The sequence below is a fragment of the Dasypus novemcinctus genome, chromosome 22, assembly GCF_030445035.2.
Source record: "Dasypus novemcinctus isolate mDasNov1 chromosome 22, mDasNov1.1.hap2, whole genome shotgun sequence".
Taxonomy (NCBI): Eukaryota; Metazoa; Chordata; class Mammalia; order Cingulata; family Dasypodidae; genus Dasypus; species Dasypus novemcinctus.
In genome coordinates, this window is record NC_080694.1 from 35,426,279 (window position 1) to 35,435,865 (window position 9,587).

Here is a 9,587-nt window from a genome sequence, read left to right on the forward strand (position 1 = left end):
AGTGTTTTGCTACCAACACAGTGGTACATTACCAAAACCTTTCCATCACCCCAGACAGAAACTCAATACCCATTAAACCTACCCATGTTTCCTTACTACTCTTCCACCATCCATGCCAATGTTTCTCAACTCCAAATCACTCACAACTCAGCTCTCTCCCTTCCCGTGAGGATGTATTGTTGTGTATATGGAAAATTTAATTGGCGTGTCTATGCACACGAGGAAGAGAGATCTCTCCCTTTGGATCCACACTTGGAAGAGTGGATGTAACGTATTATTTAAACCCATGCCTTTGTCTCATTTGAGAGATGAATGTGTTTTGTGGAATCCTGGTTCTGATTTCCCTGGGGCCCTTTTCTTTATATTCCCTCAGTTTCGTGTTTATTTAATTGAAAATAAAACCAGGCTCTCTGCCCCTTGTTTCCCACACAGTGCATTTCTCTTCCTCTATTACAGTGTTTGCTCTTTACACAGTGGGTACCTTTGGCCCGATTCTCCACTCTGCAGAGAAGCTGTCGCAGCATGTTCAGGTAATAATGAAGCACGGAGAGCGTGCGTACCAGCCTCCTGATGTAAACATTCCAGGGACTCTGAGGCTTATCTTAGTCTTCTGCCACAAAACAAATGACCGCAAAGGTGGCAGCTTAAACAACACAGACTTATTAACTCACACTTCCTTCCCGTAGGTCAGGCGTCCAAGCACAAGCTAGCTGGCTCCCGCGCTCAGGGTTCTACCGGGTTACACTTCGGGTTTCGGCCGGGGCTGCCAGCTCACCTGAGCCTCAGAGTCCTCCGCAAGCTTCCAGTTATTGGCAGACTTGAGGACCTCGAGGCTGCAGGAGCTGTCCTCACACCCCACCCGCCATTCCCTGCCCCCTGGGCTCACCGCCACATGGCAGCTGGCATCTTCGAGGCCAGCAGGAGCATGTCCCTGGGGCTTCAAATCTCTCTCTCTCCAGGAAGATCCCTTTTAAAGGGCTCACTAGACTATGTCCAGGCCACCCTCTCCTTGTGGACGAACTCAGAGTCAACTGATGAAGGGACCTGGATGACATCTGCAAAATCTCTTTATGGTTACCAGATGGCATCACTCACCTCAGGAGTGAAATCCCATCATTTTCCTAGTCCTGGCCACACTCAAGGAGGAGAGTGCACAAAACGTGTGTCCCTGGGCAAGAATCTTGGGGACCATCTGAGACATCTGCCTCCTCGGAGGGTCCCGAGTTAGACTTTTTCCCTAGTCTCTTGCCTATTTGTGTTCTCCGGCGCGCACGAAGGCAGGAACAGTTAGGCAAAGGAAAGGCACTTCCTACCTCGCTTCTGAGGCTTCCAATTTTGTCAGAGCCTCGAGTTTCTTTTGTAACTCAAAATGGAATCTTTATCCGGGCCCATTCTTTAAAAGACGCGTGTAATCGCTCCTCGGCCTTTTGGCTAAGACTGAGTGTCATATCTGTTTTTTATCAGTTTAATATCTGATCCGAGGACAATATATGAAATGGATTTTTGGAACAGGGAGGTGAAATAGGGGCTTGCTCTGTCCACTCCGCGCATCGACCTGGTATTACAGTATCTCCAGGAATGGTGCACCAAAAACAAAACAAAACACATAGCTAACCCCCACTGGACAGGGATTGTGAGCTCAGTTTGGTCTCTTAGCTGGGCAGAACAGAGAGGAAGAGAAGGATCAGATGTTAAAAACAGCCACACTGTTTGATCCTCTACTTCCCACCACTTCAAACGTAATATGCATTAAAGGCAAAACATCTCACTAAGTCAGCAGTGTGGTAAGTTTTCTTTTATTTGGGAAAGGAACTGAGTCCAAACTAAAGGAGGAAACTCATCCTTCTTTTGTGTCTCAATTTCCCAACAACTAATGAGATCTGCAAAGTCTACATTTTTTTAAATCACATGCTCCTTGAATGTGACAGAGATAAAATATAGAAGAAGCTGCACAAAGATAATTCTTCAGGGCCTTTGGGAGCGTCCCTATTCATAAATTTGTCTTTACTTAATAGGGCAATGAGCGTGACTTGGTTTCTAAGGTTTCCAACTGAAGCAGTGGGTAGCGGGTAAAAACCTGCTTTTCACCGGCCTAGAGTCGCAGGCACAGCTGTGTCCGAAACAGGAGAGAATCCGGTTCCCTTCATTTGGGTTTGCAAGGGATGTTGTCTCATTTTTGAGCGCTGCAGATTTTCCACGGCTTTGTTCACTAGGTATAATTATTTCCAGACAAAATGCTGGCGCAGCTGACTGCCTCCTTTCTAATGTGGCTTTTGAGCTTAGCAAGCAGAAGACCTAGAGCTTTCCTTTCTCTGCCCTCCGTGCATTCTGGTAGACGTGGCAAAGAGAACTCGCAACTGTGAAAGAAGTCATAATTTTAAGCTTTGAGAAAGTGTTTCCAGAATAAAATAACTTTCTGTTCAAACTCCAAACCCACATGGGGAGAAACTATAATTTTCTACGTGGATGGCAATTCTCTTTTGCACAGGAGAAGGGATGATTGCGCAGTGGCTTCTGCTTATGACCTAGCCCTGTCCTGAGGCAAGCCTACCCGGATGAAGCATTGGTGGCGGTCCATGCCGTAAGACCTGCAGGTGCGGGGGCAAGACAACAGTGCAATGGGCAGCCTTGACTCTCAACAAACACTTCACAGCGACTTGTTTCCACTCCCCAGCCCGCCAAAGAACAAAGAGGAAAAGTTAATGGACTCCAGTGCCCTTTCTGAGGAGCCGTGGGGTCCACCGAGATGCTAGAGAAATGGGGCAAGACAGAAGAACTTTCATTTGCATTGGTTTTCTTCAAGGATTTTGTTTTAAATAGCAGAACAAATACAAATTTACAAGACCTCTTGGTGGTGGTGGTTTTTGTTGCCAAAAAAAAAAAGAATGGGGGGAGAGGAGTGGATGTAGCTCAAGTGGTTGAGCACCTACTTCCCATGTATGTGAGATCGGGGCTTCAATCCCCAGTACCTTCTAGAATCAAACCAAGAAAAGGGAAAAAACCAAATCTCATTGGGGAGTGGATGTAGCTCAGTGGCTGAGCACTTGCTTCCCATGTACGAGGTCCTGGGTTCAATCCCGAATACCTCCTAAAAAAAATAAAAAGAATGGGGTTTATTTATATGGCCACATCAATATTTTAATGCATTTTAGGATGAAATAAAATGCCATAAAAATAGACAGTCTCAACTACCAGTCCCTGATGGGTCTTTCCCAGCTCTTTTCCCTCCTCCAGAGTGAAAGAAATTCCAGGTTCACGGTGTCACTGCATTAGCCACAAATTTCCAGGGATGTAGACAGTCAGATGGACACATGTTCTGTTTGTATAATTTCCTCTCGTGTGTCCCACAGGGAAATGAGTTGGACGAACCCAGGCAATGTTTAGCAAGCTGTGCCTGCCCCAGAACACTGCCTGACATACGTGCGTGTACACACATACATACACACCTACGCGTGCTAGTTTTGCACACACATGTTGTACACGGCTAGTTTTGCAATCCTGACCCTCACTGACCTCCCTCCATTGTCCACCTTGAACCCGACTTTATTCTTGAGCTTCCTTTTGGCTCCCACACACCTTTGGAAAAACTGTCCAAGCCTCCACAGGACTGCCTGCCAAGTCCCCAATCTCCCGCTGGCTTTCCCACGTCCGCCTCCTTTAGCTGAAAAGATCCTGCTTCTCTCTGAACTTCCCCAGCTTCTGCCTTTTCAGAACCCTCCAGAGACATGACTCTCTTCTCTCAAAACCGCTGAGGGGCTTGGTTCCAGAGGACGTCCTGCTGGCCACCTCCAGCGCCTCTGCTCATGCACATTTCGTTCTGGAATCCCAGCCCACCGCCCTTGACCTCTGGGACACAGATTCTGGCTGCAGCCGTGGATTTGTCTCTGCTCTGGAGTGTCCACTAGTCCTTACCTTGGCGCCAATAGCCTCCATGATATTTGGCGCTGGTGGCCAGCAGGAGCCATCTCACGCTTGCTCTCCTGCTCACAAGGTCCGGCAGGTTCCTTTCTTTCTTTCCCATTGTCATTATCTTCCTCACGGGTTCAGGTCTCCTCACTGGCCTGACCTCAAAACTGTAGTCAGAGTCAGACAAAGCCACGAGGGAGATAGAGAATCCAACACAAAAGTCATTTAAATAGCTGCAAGCGATGGCTGAAACAAGTTGGTAGACCGTGAAAAGAATTCTGACCAGAATTAAGCCAGATATTGCTGTGTTAAATCCAGTCATGTGGTATGGAGACCTTGGGGGGTTGCAGACGTTACTGCATGGAGAGGAGAATCAGGTAACATAAAATTTGAATGTAAGGGGCCACTGCTGGGAACAAACCTAGTTGCTTTAGCAACTCTAAGATAGGACTCGCCATGGCAATCAAGAAAAATTGCCCTGTATATCTCTAACTTGAGCTCATGCTTTGCTTATAAAGCAACCTCAGCCAGCTGGTCAGGAGCCCCCCAAAATTCACTTCTGAATTGGGGGGTTGAATGAATTAATAATTGGGGGGTTCAGAATGAGATGATTGTTTCCTTAGTGGGTATATGACTTTTAATCCTGAAATGATACAGAATTAAGTGTAAGAATGACAAGGTAAATCAAACCTATTTTTTGAGGTGGGGGTTAAGAAATAATTTGTGGATATTAGGAATTTTTATTATGTTTTTGTGTTTAAAAAGATTTTGTGTGTTGGGGCATCAGGTCACGCTTGGACTTCAAATTTAAAATGTGCAGGAAAGTAATTGGCTCTGTGATTTTAAGGGCATGTAAAATTCATTATATGTCTAGATTTAGTTTGTTACATTTACGAGGATTATTACTGGAATATTTGGGAAGATTTGTATGTTAATCAGACAGAGAAATCAAGTGATTAAATTTACACATGCTGTTCAAAATGTTTAATGTCATTTAATTTTATTAATGGAACCAAAGATTCATCAAAGGTCAACTTGAAAATAATTATTAAATATTACTGGATTTATTTTTCAAAATAAGATATTCAGGTTGAACGGAAAGCTAAGATAAGTACTAGAGTTTTGAATTTGCCTTAATATGTCATTATGAATTTTTAAAATCCAAGGAATATCTCAATCTTTTCTGCATACAGAAGCCACCTTTAAGTCAAGACTCACCTCGATGGTCTTTCTCCTCTCCCAGCAGGAAAGCGATAATCTCCTATACCATCTCCCTGCCTAGACCACTACAGCTTCGAAAAGACTTGTTCCTAAAAATCCTTTTCTTCATATCACTCCCTGTGATGGGTAATTTTCTGTGTCAGATTGCCTAGATGATAGTGTCTACTTGTTTGGTCAGGTAAGCACTGGCCTGATTGTTACTGTAAGGTTATCTTGTAGATTAATTTGCCTGCATAATTGATTGTATCTACCTATAGCTGATTGCATCTACAATCATCAAAGGAGATTGCCCTCAACAATGTGGGGACTCTCCTCATCCAAACAGTTGGAGGCCTTAAAGTCTGAACTGAGGATTTCTGAAGTCAGAAAGAAAAATTCCTGCCTCTACTTCACCCAGCCAGCTTCTCCTGGGGAATTTAGCCACACCTTCATCAGAGTTTCCAGCTTGCACCCTGCCCTATGGAATTTGAATTTACCAATTCCCACAGTTGCATGAGTCAATTCCTATAAAATCAATCTCTTACTATTTACATATACATACATATATACATACATATTCTGTTGGTTCTGTTTCTCTCAAGATCTCTAATACCATCTCCTACTAAAAATCCCCATTGGCTTCCTATCGTTGCTCTAATCAAATCCAAATTCGAGTCTAGCATTTGTGGTCCCATTAAATAGGTTCCTACTGCCACCCCTTTTCCTTCCTCTCCAAAAATGTCCCAATCTAATCTCTTCTTAGTCTGCAATCTGACCATGCCAACCTGGTCATACTTCACTGCCTCCTAACAGCCTTGGACATGCCCATGTCTGTGTCCATGTGTTTGTTCAAGTTTTTCCTCTGGGTTAAAGCTCTCCCTCATCCTCTCCACCAACCATTCAACAATAACAACGTAACTACCACTCACTGAACTGACTCAGACTTTGCCAGACATGATGCTAAATGCTCACAGAGAGGTATTGTATTAGTCAGCTAAAGGAGTGCTGATGCAGAATACCAGAAGTTGGTTGGTTTTTAGAAAGGGTATTTATTTGGGGTAGGAGCTTACAGATACCAGGTCATAAAGCATAAGTCACTTCCCTCACCAAAGTATTTCCACGTGTTGGAGCAAGATGACTGCCGATGTCTTCCAGGGCTCAGGCTTCCTCTCTGGGTTCAGGGCTTGCTTCTTCCAGGCTCAGGGTTCCTCTCCTCCTGGGGCTCCAGCTTAAGGCTTCAGCCTCAAACTCCAACATCAAAACTCTGACATCAAAAACCCTCCAACTCTGTCCTTTGCCATGCCCTTTATCTGTGAGTCCCCACCCACCAAGGGGCAGGGACTCAATGCCCTGCTGACACAATCTCTGAATCCAATATAATCTCATATGCCCAGAGGAAAAGCCCAGTTTACAAACATAATCCAATATTTCTTTTTGGAATTCATCAATAATATCAAACTGCTACAGGTATTAACACTATTTTGCCTGTTTTGCAGAAAAGGAAACTTCAGTGGAAAAAAGTCAACTCCTCCCATGGTGTAGCAGTTTGATCCTATTGATGAATTCCAAAAAAAGATATTGGATTATGTTTGTAAACTGGTCTGCTCCTCTGGGTGTGATCCCCTAGAGGGGATCAGCTGAGATGTCTTTGATGAAATTATGTTAAGATTAGGGCTCTGATTCAACCACCTTCTTAGGGAGTGCGGGTTGAGTCCCCATCCCCTTGGTGGGCTGATTAAACAGACTCTCACACAGATACACAGAGAAGAACACAGAGGAAGAGAGACCGCTCATTAGACACAGCAGAGGCCCAGGTAGAGAGATGAGGCTGGGAGTCCACAGCTGACCTTGAGAAGAGGCCAGAGCAGAGTCTGGAAAAAAGCATGCCCCCGGGAGAGCAACGAGCCTCATGCCAGCCTCCAGCTGAGATTTAAAAAGCTGGGACCACGGAACCTTAAGAGCAAGAAGGAAGGCTTTCTTCCTCTTGACCTTCAGGTGGACTCTTTCAGGCCTTGTGACTGTAAGCTTTTACCCCAAATAATTACCCTTTATGAAATGCAACAGATTTCACCCATTTCGCTGACTTACTTATTCTTTCTCATGTTCCAGTCTGAATGTCAGCTCCTCAGAGGAATGTTCTAGAGTATTCCACCTAAGGCTGTGGCCTCCACACCTTCCCACCTCCCTCCCTCCCTCTCCAATCACCTGGTTTACCACAAACTGTCAGCGTTTAGTTTGTTTACTTGTTTAGTGCAAGCTTCCCCTTCACTGCACTGCCCCAGTCTCCTAGAACACATAAGTGAACGCAAGACCAGCTACTTGTCCAAGATTAAGTAGCTAGTAAGTAGAAGAGCCAGGCTGAAGACTCAAGGGAATCTGACTCCAAAGCCTGTCTCCTCTCTGTCTCTCTTTCAACAGGTATAAAAGAGAGTGAGGAAAGAGGACTTGGCCCAGTGGTTAGGGCGTCCGCCTACCACATGGGAGGCCCACGGTTCAAACCCCGGGCCTCCTTGACCCGTGTGGAGCTGGCCCATGCACAGTGCTGACATGCGCAAGGAGTGCTGTGCCACGCAGGGGTGTCCCCGCACTGGGGAGCCCCATGCGCAAGGAGTGCGCCCCGTAAGGAGAGCCGCCCAGTGCAAAAGAAAGTGCAGCCTGCCCAGGAATGGCGCTGCACACGCGGAGAGTTGACGCAGCAAGATGATGCAACAAAAAAAGAAACACAGGTTCCCATGCCGCTGACAACAACAGAAGCGGACAAAAAAGAAGACGCAGCAGATAAACATGGAGAACAGACAACCGGGGTGGGGGGGAGGGGGGAAGGGGAGAGAAATAAATAAACAAAATTAAAAAAATAAAAATATTTAATAAATAAATAAATAAAAGAGGATGAAATCTTTTGGGGGAGATGAAGGTCCTCTGGAATTAGAAAGCAGTAATGGTTGCACAACTTTGCACATATACTAAACCCACTCAGTTGTTCCCTTTAAAAGTGAATTTTATAGTATGTGAATTATACCTAACTTTTCAAAAGCTCTATGTGATTGTTCATAGCAGCTTTATTTGTAAAAGCCAAAAGCTGGAAGCTATCGAAATGGCCCTCAATATGTGAGCAGTTAAATGAACTGTGGTACCTCCAAACTACAGAATACCACTCAGCAATAGCAAGGAGCAAACTCTTGATACCCACAACAATTTAGCTACACCCCAAAATCGTTAAAGAAAGAGGGGGAGGAGAAGGGGGCCGGCATGGACAAAGTGATGATGCTACAAAAGAACACTGTCATTGCGCTCATTAAGCAAACATGTAAAATACACGCCAATTTTTATTTGTAGGGGTATTTCTTATGAGGCCAGGTTCACATTTTCTTCCTCTGAGAAGCCTTTTTCAGCCACTGCTGAGGAGCACATGCTCCCAGCAGAAGCAAAGTAGACTGGAGTTTAGGGCGGCCACCGGTCAGCCAGATGAGCTGGAGCCCTGCAGGGACGCTCTCGGGGCCTCAGTGTCTTCACCTGTGAAATGGAATCATGATCATCTCATCACACTGCCAATTGCATGGATAGAAGGGAACGCTCTGGGTCAAGGCAGCCCCTTGCCAGGAAGAGGGCACAGAGCAGGCCCCCAGCAGCGCTTGGCACTCTTATCACAATGGTGAGGACTCAATGACAGTCAACGCAACGTTCTTCTCTTCTGTGTCACTGCGTTGGAAAACTCCCAGAGAGACATGGGAATAGTATATGCCGCGTCCACTTGAAACCCTCCATGGCTCCTTTCACTCAAAGAGCCAAGGCTTGCCCACGGCCCCCGGCGCTGTCGGACCTCGCTGCCACGCCACCCGTCTCTCCCTCTGGCCACACTGGGCCCCATCCGCCGCAGGCCGTGGTGCCTGCTGCTCCCTCCCCCGAGATCCGGGTGACTCGCGCCGTCCCCCGTCAGGTCTCTGCTGAAATCTCAGGGGGCCACTCCCTGAGGGCCCCGTTTAGACCTGCACCCTCATCCCCACCGGGACGTCCCAGTGCCCTGCTTTCTTGTTCTCCAAAGCACTTACTACCATTTGATATTAATAGAACAGCTATCTAGTACATTTAACACACGTCCCCACTAGAACGTCAACTCCAGGAAAGCAGAGTTTGTCTATTCGTTTGCTGTATCCCAAACCCCTAGAGCGGTGCCTGGTGCCTAGAAACAGCAGAGGACGTGAAGGAAAGAGGGGGCCAGGACTTGAAGCGTCGCCTTTACAACCCGATTCTGAGACTCACCTGTTTGGTGACTTTGTGCAAACCACACGACCTTCCTGCATCTTCGTTTCATCCTCTTTAAAATGGGAATAATCATCCATCTGCCATCCGCTATGCAGGGCTATCACGAGGATTAATTGAGATCTATTAATAAGTGCAAACTTACTACAGGCCCTGCAGAAGCATGACATATTGTCATGAGTTAGTGACATTTGGAAAGATTGCCTACGTGCGTGCTGTTT

The 9,587-nt window shown here is 46.1% G+C and overlaps 1 pseudogene; it reads left to right on the forward strand.

Moving 5' to 3' along the window:
- The first annotated feature begins 1,411 nt into the window (after positions 1-1,411).
- Positions 1,412-1,592, forward strand: LOC111759168 (U2 spliceosomal RNA; annotated as a pseudogene).
- Positions 1,593-9,587: the final 7,995 nt, after the last annotated feature.